Source organism: Brienomyrus brachyistius, unplaced genomic scaffold (genome assembly GCF_023856365.1).
Source record: "Brienomyrus brachyistius isolate T26 unplaced genomic scaffold, BBRACH_0.4 scaffold94, whole genome shotgun sequence".
NCBI lineage: Eukaryota > Metazoa > Chordata > Actinopteri > Osteoglossiformes > Mormyridae > Brienomyrus > Brienomyrus brachyistius.
In genome coordinates this window covers 492501-504319 of record NW_026042369.1, presented here as the reverse complement: position 1 = coordinate 504319, position 11819 = coordinate 492501, and the positions used below count along the sequence as shown (strand labels likewise).

Sequence of the window (11819 nt, the reverse complement as noted above, 5' to 3'; positions counted from 1 at the left end):
TTACTCTAATCTGCATTTTAAATTGGAAACTCCCACTTTGACTTTGACCCTCTTTCATCATTCAGTTGACTAAAATATCATGCAGAATTTTTTTTGACACTTAAATGCTAAAGGAAGCGAGGAATTGAATCCTTGAATCAAAAGAATTAGGTCCAGAAAAGATTACTGGAGAATTGTAAAAACCCTAACCCTAATCCTAGCCCTAACCCTAACCAGAGAGTTGTAAAATTTTATCTAATGAAAATTCTTAAAATTGACTCTAATCTGCATTTTAAATTGGAAACTCCCACTTGGACTTTGACCTTTTTCCATCGTTCACTTCATGAAGATATTCTGAGACAGATCATTTTTGACAAGTACATGCTACAGAAAGTCTGTATTTTATTCCTTGAATCAAAAACTTTTGATCCAGGAAAGATTACCAGAGAAGTGTGATTTTTTTCTCCAATGACAATGCTTGAAATGTACTCTAATCTGCATTTTAAATTGGAAACTCCCACTTGGACTTTGACCTTTTTCCATCGTTCACTTCATGAACATATTCTGAGACAGATCATTTTTGACAAGTACATGCTACAGAAAGTCTGTATTTTATTCCTTGAATCAAAAACTTTTGATCCAGGAAAGATTACCAGAGAAGTGTGATTTTTTTCTCCAATGACAATGCTTGAAATGTACTCTAATCTGCATTTTAAATTGGAAACTCCCACTTGGACTTTGACCCTCTTTCATCATTCAGTTGACTAAAATATCATGCAGAATTTTTTTTGACACTTAAATGCTAAAGGAAGCGAGGATTTAATCCTTGAATCAAAATAATTAGGTCCAGAAAAGATTACTGGAGAATTGTAAAAACCCTAACCCTAATCCTAGCCCTAACCCTAACCGGAGAGTTGTAAAATTTTATCTAACGAAAATTTTTAAAATTGACTTTAAGGGAAGCGTGGAATTTTGTCCTTGAATCAAAAAAATTTCATCCTGAAAAGATTACCCAAGAATTGTAAATTTTTCTCTCCATTGAACATGCTTGAAATTGAGTCTCATCTGCATTTTAAAATGGACACATCCTCTTGTACTTTCACCTTGTTTCATTTTTCATTTGACAAAGTCATTCTGAGGCAGAAAATTTTTGACACCTAATTGTTAAGTTACATTTGAGAGAAATATTTCGCAGCACGTCAGCTGTCTTCATATTTATGTTCTGGCAGAATATAGGGCCAGGGCATAGGCATTGTTTTGCCACCGACATGAGGAAAGCTCATACCGCTTCCACACCTATATATTCTTTCATCTGTTGGTAAATCTGTGCTTGCTATGGCAACACATATACTAAAATTGGAACGATACAGAGAAGATTAGCATGGCCCCTGCGCAAGGATGACACGCAAATTCGTGAAGCGTTCCATATTTTGCTTGGTTTCCCTGGTTCCTAACTTAATCAAACTGCATGCAATGATAGAGTCTAGTCAAGTGGCTTTTATTGTCATTTTGACCATATACAGTGATACAATACACAGTGAAATGAGACAGCATTCCTCCAGGACCATGGTACTATGTATAACACTACATCGACACAGGACTACATAAAGAGCAAGTGTGCAAAAACAGTGTGACACAAGACAGTGCAATAGAAGAAATAGAAGTGATGATAGGAGGTAAGACAGGCTAAGTGTGAAGTGCAACAGTGCAATTGGTTGTGCAAAACGTTATTGAGGTATTGGACACCATGTGGAATATTCCTAAATGAAACTATTGCAATACTTCTCAAGGAATGGACGTTAGGAGGAAACCTGTTCAGTATAGATGATTGGAATAATCAGAAAAATATAAAGCAGCATGAAATTCTTTCACTGGAAAAGACTGAGCCTGGTACAAGCATCTTATGGTTATATGTGAAGATGAGGAAAATATCAGATGGCTATGCTGACTCAAATGTTATTTGTACCACAGTTCTGTATTTAGGTCTTTGAATCTAAAGTATCTGATACAGAACAGATGACCGGGGACATGTAGAATTGAGTCTACAATGAAAAATGCTTGAAATTAACTCAACTCTGCATTTTAGAATGGAAACTCCCACTTGGACTTTGACCCTATTTCATAATTTAGTTGACTAAAATATCATGCAGAATTTTTTTTGACACTTAAAAGCTAAAGGAAGCGAGGATTTAATCCTTGAATCAAAAGAATTAGGTCCAGAAAAGATTACTGGAGAATTGTAAAAACCCTAACCCTAATCCTAGCCCTAACCCTAACCGGAGAGTTGTAAAATTTAATCTAATGAAAATGCTTGAAATTGACTCTAATCTGCATTTTAAATTGGAAACTCCCACTTGGACTTTGACCTTTTTCCATCGTTCAGTTCATGAAGATATTCTGAGACAGATCATTTTTGACAAGTACATGCTAAAGAAAGTCTGTAATTTATTCCTTGAATCAAAAACTTTTGATCCAGGAAAGATTAGCAGAGAAGTGTGATTTTTTTTCTCCAATGACAATGCTTGAAATTGACTCTAATCTGCATTTTAAATTGGAAACTCCCACTTGGACTTTGTCCCTCTTTCATCATTCAGTTGACTAAAATATCATGCAGAATATTTTTTTGACACTTAAATACTAAAGGAAGCGAGAATTTAATCCTTGAATCAAAAGAATTAGGTCCAGAAAAGATTACTGGAAAATTGTAAAAACCCTAACCCTAATCCTAGCCCTAACCCTAACCGGAGAGTTGTAAAATTTTATCTAATGAAAATGCTGGAAATTGACTGTAATCTGCATTTTAAATTGGAAACTCCGACTTGGACTTTGACCTTTTTCCATCGTTCAGTTCATGAAGATATTCTGAGACAGATCATTTTTGACAAGTACATGCTAAAGAAAGTCTGTAATTTAGTCCTTGAATCAAAAACTTTTGATCCAGGAAAGATTACCAGAGAAGTGTGATTTTTTTTATCCAATGACAATGCTTGAAATTGACTCTAATCTGCATTTTATATTGGAAACTCCCACTTGGACTTTGTCCCTCTTTCATCATTCAGTTGACTAAAATATCTTGCAGAAATTTTTTTTGACACTTAAATACTAAAGGAAGCGAGGATTTAATCCTTGAATCAAAAGAATTAGGTCCAGAAAAGATTACTGGAGAATTGTAAAAACCCTAACCCTAATCCTAACCCTAACCCCAACCGGAGAGTTGTAAAATTTTATCTAATGAAAATGCTGGAAATTGACTGTAATCTGCATTTTAAATTGGAAACTCCCACTTGGACTTTTATCCTCTTTCATCATTCAGTTTACTAAAATATCATGCAGAAATTTTTTTTGACACTTAAATGCTAAAGGAAGCGAGGATTTAATCCTTGAATCAAAAGAATTAGGTCCAGAAAAGATTACTGGAGAATTGTAAAAACCCTAACCCTAATCCCAACCCTAACCCCAACCGGAGAGTTGTAAAATTTTATCTAATGAAAATGCTGGAAATTGACTGTAATCTGCATTTTAAATTGGAAACTCCCACTTGGACTTTGACCTTTTTCCATCGTTCAGTTCATGATGATATTCTGAGACAGATCATTTTTGACAAGTACATGCTAAAGAAAGTCTGTAATTTATTCCTTGAATCAAAAACTTTTGATCCAGGAAAGATTAGCAGAGAAGTGTGATTTTTTTTCTCCAATGACAATGCTTGAAATGGACTCTAATCTGCATATTATATTGGAAACTCCCACTTGGACTTTGACCCTATTTCATCATTCAGTTGACTAAAATATCATGCAGAATTTCTTTTGACACTTAAATGCTAAAGGAAGCGAGGATTTAATCCTTGAATCAAAAGAATTAGGTCCAGAAAAGATTACTGGAGAATTGTAAAAACCCTAACCCTAATCCTAACCCTAACCCTAACCTGAGAGTTGTAAAATTTTATCTAACGAAAATGCTTGAAATTGACTCTAATCTGCATTTTAAATTGGAAACTCCCACTTTGACTTTGACCCTCTTTCATCATTCAGTTGACTAAAATGTCATGCAGAATTTTTTTTGACACTTAAATACTAAAGGAAGCGAGGAATTCTTGAATCAAAATAATTAGGTCCAGAAAAGATTACTGGAGAATTGTAAAAACCCTAACCCTAATCCTAGCCCTAACCCTAACCGGAGAGTTGTAAAATTTTATCTAATGAAAATTCTTAAAATTGACTCTAATCTGCATTTTAAATTGGAAACTCCCACTTGGACTTTGACCTTTTTCCATCGTTCAGTTCATGAAGATATTCTGAGACAGATCATTTTTGACAAGTACATGCTACAGAAAGTCTGTAATTTATTCCTTGAATCAAAAACTTTTGATGCAGGAAAGATTACCAGAGAAGTGTGATTTTTTTCTCCAATGACAATGCTTGAAATGGACTCTAATCTGCATATTAAATTGGAAACTCCCACTTGGACTTTGACCCTCTTTCATCATTCAGTTGACTAAAATATCATGCAGAATTTTTTTTGACACTTAAATGCTAAAGGAAGCGAGGATTTAATCCTTGAATCAATAGAATTAGGTCCAGAAAAGATTACTGGAGAATTGTAAAAACCCTAACCCTAATCCTAGCCCTAACCCTAACTGGAGAGTTGTAAAATTTTATCTAATGAAAATTCTTAAAATTGACTCTAATCTGCATTTTAAATTGGAAACTCCCACTTGGACTTGTACCTTTTTCCATCGTTCAGTTAATGAAGATATTCTGAAACAGATCATTTTTGACAAGTACATGCTACAGAAAGTCTGTCATTTATTCCTTGAATCAAAAACTTTTGATCCAGGAAAGATTACCAGAGAAGTGTGATTTTTTTTCTCCAATGACAATGCTTGAAATGGACTCTAATCTGCATTTTAAATTGGAAACTCCCACTTGGACTTTGACCCTCTTTCATCATTCAGTTGACTAAAATATCATGCAGAATTTTTTTTGACACTTAAATGCTAAAGGAAGCGAGGAATTGAATCCTTGAATCAAAAGAATTAGGTCCAGAAAAGATTACTGGAGAATTGTAAAAACCCTAACCCTAATCCTAGCCCTAACCCTAACCGGAGAGTTGTAAAATTTTATCTAATGAAAATGCTGGAAATTGACTTTAATCTGCATTTTAAATTGGAAACTCCCACTTGGACTTTGATCCTCTTTCATCTTTCAGTTCATGAAGATATTCCGAGACAGATCATTTTTGACAAGTACATGCTAAAGAAAGTGTGTAATTTAGTTCTTGAATCAAAAACTTTTGATCCAGGAAAGATTACCAGTGAAGGGTGATTTTTATTTCTCCAAAAACAATGCTTGAAATTTACTCTAATCTGCATTTTAAATTGGAAACTCCCACTTTGACTTTGACCCTCTTTCATCATTCAGTTGACTAAAATATCATGCAGATTTTTTTTTGACACTTAAATGCTAAAGGAAGCGTGGATTTAATCCTTGAATCAAAAGAATTAGGTCCAGAAAAGATTACTGGAGAATTGTAAAAACCCTAACCCTAATCCTAACCCTAACCCTAACCTGAGAGTTGTAAAATTTTATCAAATGAAAATGCTTGAAATTGACTCTAATCTGCATTTTAAATTGGAAACTCCCACTTGGACTTTGACCGTCTTTCATCATTCAGTTGACTAAAATATCATGCAGAATTTTTTTTGACACTTAAATGCTAAAGGAAGCGAGGATTTAATCCTTGAATCAAAAGAATTAGGTCCAGAAAAGATTACTGGAGAATTGTAAAAACCCTAACCCTAATCCTAACCCTAACCCTAACCTGAGAGTTGTAAAATTTTATCTAATGAAAATGCTTGAAATTGACTCTAATCTGCATTTTAAATTGGAAACTCCCACTTTGACTTTGACCCTCTTTCATCATTCAGTTGACTAAAATACCATGCAGAATTTTTTTTGACACTTAAATGCTAAAGGAAGCGAGGAATTGAATCCTTGAATCAAAAGAATTAGGTCCAGAAAAGATTACTGGAGAATTGTAAAAACCCTAACCCTAATCCTAGCCCTAACCCTAACCGGAGAGTTGTAAAATTTTATCTAATGAAAATTCTTAAAATTGACTCTAATCTGCATTTTAAATTGGAAACTCCCACTTGGACTTTGACCTTTTTCCATCGTTCAGTTCATGAAGATATTCTGAGACAGATCATTTTTGACAAGTACATGCTACAGAAAGTCTGTAATTTATTCCTTGAATCAAAAACTTTTGATCCAGGAAAGATTACCAGAGAAGTGTGATTTTTTTCTCCAATGACAATGCTTGAAATGGACTCTAATCTGCATATTATATTGGAAACTCCCACTTGGACTTTGACCCTATTTCATCATTCAGTTGACTAACATATCATGCAGAATTTTTTTTGACACTTAAATGCTGAAGGAAGCGAGGATTTAATCCTTGAATCAATAGAATTAGGTCCAGAAAAGATTACTGGAGAATTGTAAAAACCCTAACCCTAATCCTAGCCCTAACCCTAACCGGAGAGTTGTAAAATTTTATCTAATGAAAATTCTTAAAATTGACTCTAATCTGCATTTTAAATTGGAAACTCCGACTTGGACTTTGACCCTCTTTCATCATTCAGTTGACTAAAATATCATGCAGAATTTTTTTTGACACTTAAATGCTAAAGGAAGCGAGGAATTTAATCCTTGAATCAAAAGAATTAGGTCCTGAAAAGATTACTGGAGAATTGTAAAAACCCTAACCCTAGCCCTAACCCTAACCGGAGAGTTGTAAAATTTTATCTAATGAAAATTCTTAAAATTGACTCTAATCTGCATTTTAAATTGGAAACTCCCACTTGGACTTTGACCTTTTTCCATCGTTCAGTTCATGAAGATATTCTGAGACAGATCATTTTTGACAAGTACATGCTACAGAAAGTCTGTAATTTATTCCTTGAATCAAAAACTTTTGATCCAGGAAAGATTACCAGAGAAGTGTGATTTTTTTCTCCAATGACAATGCTTGAAATGGACTCTAATCTGCATATTATATTGGAAACTCCCACTTGGACTTTGACCCTATTTCATCATTCAGTTGACTAACATATCATGCAGAATTTTTTTTGACACTTAAATGCTGAAGGAAGCGAGGATTTAATCCTTGAATCAATAGAATTAGGTCCAGAAAAGATTACTGGAGAATTGTAAAAACCCTAACCCTAATCCTAGCCCTAACCCTAACCGGAGAGTTGTAAAATTTTATCTAATGAAAATTCTTAAAATTGACTCTAATCTGCATTTTAAATTGGAAACTCCGACTTGGACTTTGACCCTCTTTCATCATTCAGTTGACTAAAATATCATGCAGAATTTTTTTTGACACTTAAATGCTAAAGGAAGCGAGGAATTTAATCCTTGAATCAAAAGAATTAGGTCCTGAAAAGATTACTGGAGAATTGTAAAAACCCTAACCCTAGCCCTAACCCTAACCGGAGAGTTGTAAAATTTTATCTAATGAAAATTCTTAAAATTGACTCTAATCTGCATTTTAAATTGGAAACTCCCACTTGGACTTTGACCTTTTTCCATCGTTCAGTTCATGAAGATATTCTGAGACAGATCATTTTTGACAAGTACATGCTAAAGAAAGTCTGTAATTTATTCCTTGAATCAAAAACTTTTGATCCAGGAAAGATTAGCAGAGAAGTGTGATTTTTTTTCTCCAATGACAATGCTTGAAATTGACTCTAATCTGCATTTTAAATTGGAAACTCCCACTTGGACTTTGACCCTCTTTCATCATTCAGTTGACTAAAATATCATGCAGAATTTTTTTTGACACTTAAATGCTAAAGGAAGCGAGGATTTAATCCTTGAATCAAAAGAATTAGGTCCAGAAAAGATTACTGGAGAATTGTAAAAACCCTAACCCTAATCCTAGCCCTAACCCTAACCGGAGAGTTGTAAAATTTTATCTAATGAAAATTCTTAAAATTGACTCTAATCTGCATTTTAAATTGGAAACTCCCACTTGGACTTTGACCTTTTTCCATCGTTCAGTTCATGAAGATATTCTGAGACAGATCATTTTTGACAAGTACATGCTACAGAAAGTCTGTATTTTATTCCTTGAATCAAAAACTTTTGATCCAGGAAAGATTACCAGAGAAGTGTGATTTTTTTCTCCAATGACAATGCTTGAAATGTACTCTAATCTGCATTTTAAATTGGAAACTCCCACTTGGACTTTGACCCTCTTTCATCATTCAGTTGACTAAAATATCATGCTGAATTTTTTTTGACACTTAAATGCTAAAGGAAGCGAGGATTTAATCCTTGAATCAAAATAATTAGGTCCAGAAAAGATTACTGGAGAATTGTAAAAACCCTTACCCTAATCCTAACCCTAACCCTAACCTGAGAGTTGTAAAATTTTATCTAATGAAAATGCTTGAAATTGACTCTAATCTGCATTTTAAATTGGAAACTCCCACTTTGACTTTGACCCTCTTTCATCATTCAGTTGACTAAAATATCATGCAGAATTTTTTTTGACACTTAAATGCTAAAGGAAGCGAGGATTTAATCCTTGAATCAATAGAATTAGGTCCAGAAAAGATTACTGGAGAATTGTAAAAACCCTAACCCTAATCCTAGCCCTAACCCTAACTGGAGAGTTGTAAAATTTTATCTAATGAAAATGCTTGAAATTGACTCTAATCTGCATTTTAAATTGGAAACTCCCACTTTGACTTTGACCCTCTTTCATCATTCAGTTGACTAAAATATCATGCAGAATTTTTTTTGACACTTAAATGCTAAAGGAAGCGAGGATTTAATCCTTGAATCAAAAGAATTAGGTCCAGAAAAGATTACTGGAGAATTGTAAAAACCCTGACCCTAATCCTAACCCTAACCCTAACCTGAGAGTTGTAAAATTTTATCTAATGAAAATGCTTGAAATTGACTCTAATCTGCATTTTAAATTGGAAACTCCCACTTTGACTTTGACCCTCTTTCATCATTCAGTTGACTAAAATATCATGCAGAATTTTTTTTGACACTTAAATGCTAAAGGAAGCGAGGATTTAATCCTTGAATCAAAAGAATTAGGTCCAGAAAAGATTACTGGAGAATTGTAAAAACCCTAACCCTGCGCAAGGATGACACGCAAATTCGTGAAGCGTTCCATATTTTGCTTGGTTTCCCTGGTTCCTAACTTAATCAAACTGCATGCAATGATAGAGTCTAGTCAAGTGGCTTTTATTGTCATTTTGACCATATACAGTGATACAATACACAGTGGAATGAGACAGCATTCCTCCAGGACCATGGTACTATGTATAACACTACATCGACACAGGACTACATAAAGAGCAAGTGTGCAAAAACAGTGTGACACAAGACAGTGCAATAGAAGAAATAGAAGTGATGATAGGAGGTAAGACAGGCTAAGTGTGAAGTGCAACAGTGCAATTGGTTGTGCAAAACGTTATTGAGGTATTGGACACCATGTGGAATATTCCTAAATGAAACTATTGCAATACTTCTCAAGGAATGGACGTTAGGAGGAAACCTGTTCAGTATAGATGATTGGAATAATCAGAAAAATATAAAGCAGCATGAAATTCTTTCACTGGAAAAGACTGAGCCTGGTACAAGCATCTTATGGTTATATGTGAAGATGAGGAAAATATCAGATGGCTATGCTGACTCAAATGTTATTTGTACCACAGTTCTGTATTTAGGTCTTTGAATCTAAAGTATCTGATACAGAACAGATGACCGGGGACATGTAGAATTGAGTCTCCAATGAAAAATGCTTGAAATTAACTCAACTCTGCATTTTAGAATGGAAACTCCCACTTGGACTTTGACCCTATTTCATAATTTAGTTGACTAAAATATCATGCAGAATTTTTTTTGACACTTAAATGCTAAAGGAAGCGAGGATTTAATCCTTGAATCAAAAGAATTAGGTCCAGAAAAGATTACTGAAGAATTGTAAAAACCCTAACCCTAATCCTAGCCCTAACCCTAACCGGAGAGTTGTAAAATTTTATCTAATGAAAATTCTTAAAATTGACTCTAACCTGCATTTTAAATTGGAAACTCCCACTTGGACTTTGACCTTTTTCCATCGTTCAGTTCATGAAGATATTCTGAGACAGATCATTTTTGACAAGTACATGCTAAGGAAAGTCTGTAATTTATTCCTTGAATCAAAAACTTTTGATCCAGGAAAGATTAGCAGAGAAGTGTGATTTTTTTTCTCCAATGACAATGCTTGAAATTGACTCTATTCTGCATTTTAAATTGGAAACTCCCACTTGGACTTTGACCCTCTTTCATCATTCAGTTGACTAAAATATCATGCAGAATTTTTTTTGACACTTAAATGCTAAAGGAAGCGAGGATTTAATCCTTGAATCAAAAGAATTAGGTCCAGAAAAGATTACTGGAGAATTGTAAAAACCCTAACCCTAATCCTAACCCTAACCCTAACCTGAGAGTTGTAAAATTTTATCTAATGAAAATGCTTGAAATTGACTCTAATCTGCATTTTAAATTAGAAACTCCCACTTTGACTTTGACCCTCTTTCATCATTCAGTTGACTAAAATGTCATGCAGAATTTTTTTTGACACTTAAATACTAAAGGAAGCGAGGAATTGAATCCTTGAATCAAAAGAATTAGGTCCAGAAACGATTACTGGAGAATTGTAAAAACCCTAACCCTAACCCTAATCCTAGCCCTAACCCTAACCGGAGAGTTGTAAAATTTTATCTAATGAAAATTCTTAAAATTGACTCTAATCTGCATTTTAAATTGGAAACTCCCACTTGGACTTTGACCTTTTTCCATCGTTCAGTTCATGAAGATATTCTGAGACAGATCATTTTTGACAAGTACATGCTAAAGAAAGTCTGTAATTTATTCCTTGAATCAAAAACTTTTGATCCAGGAAAGATTAGCAGAGAAGTGTGATTTTTTTTCTCCAATGACAATGCTTGAAATTGACTCTAATCTGCATTTTAAATTGGAAACTCCCACTTGGACTTTGACCCTCTTTCATCATTCAGTTGACTAAAATATCATGCAGAATTTCTTTTGACACTTAAATGCTAAAGGAAGCGAGGATTTAATCCTTGAATCAAAAGAATTAGGTCCAGAAAAGATTACTGGAGAATTGTAAAAACCCTAACCCTAATCCTAACCCTAACCCTAACCTGAGAGTTGTAAAATTTTATCTAATGAAAATGCTTGAAATTGACTCTAATCTGCATTTTAAATTGGAAACTCCCACTTTGACTTTGACCCTCTTTCATCATTCAGTTGACTAAAATGTCATGCAGAATTTTTTTTTGACACTTAAATACTAAAGGAAGCGAGGAATTGAATCCGTGAATCAAAATAATTAGGTCCAGAAAAGATTACTGGAGAATTGTAAAAACCCTAACCCTAATCCTAGCCCTAACCCTAACTGGAGAGTTGTAAAATTTTATCTAATGAAAATTCTTAAAATTGACTCTAATCTGCATTTTAAATTGGAAACTCCCACTTGGACTTTGACCTTTTTCCATCGTTCAGTTAATGAAGATATTCTGAGACAGATCATTTTTGACAAGTACATGCTACAGAAAGTCTGTCATTTATTCCTTGAATCAAAAACTTTTGATCCAGGAAAGATTACCAGAGAAGTGTGATTTTTTTCTCCAATGACAATGCTTGAAATGGACTCTAATCTGCATTTTAAATTGGAAACTCCCACTTGGACTTTGATCCTCTTTCATAATTCAGTTCATGAAGATATTCTGAGACAGATCATTTTTG

At 34.0% G+C, this 11819-nt stretch overlaps 1 non-coding gene across 1 annotated transcript; it reads left to right on the top strand.

Moving 5' to 3' along the window:
* The first annotated feature begins 1305 nt into the window (after window positions 1-1305).
* On the top strand, window positions 1306-1412 carry LOC125727357 (U6 spliceosomal RNA). Its single transcript, XR_007388719.1, has one exon. It is a non-coding gene; the product is annotated as a U6 spliceosomal RNA (small nuclear RNA).
* Window positions 1413-11819: the final 10407 nt, after the last annotated feature.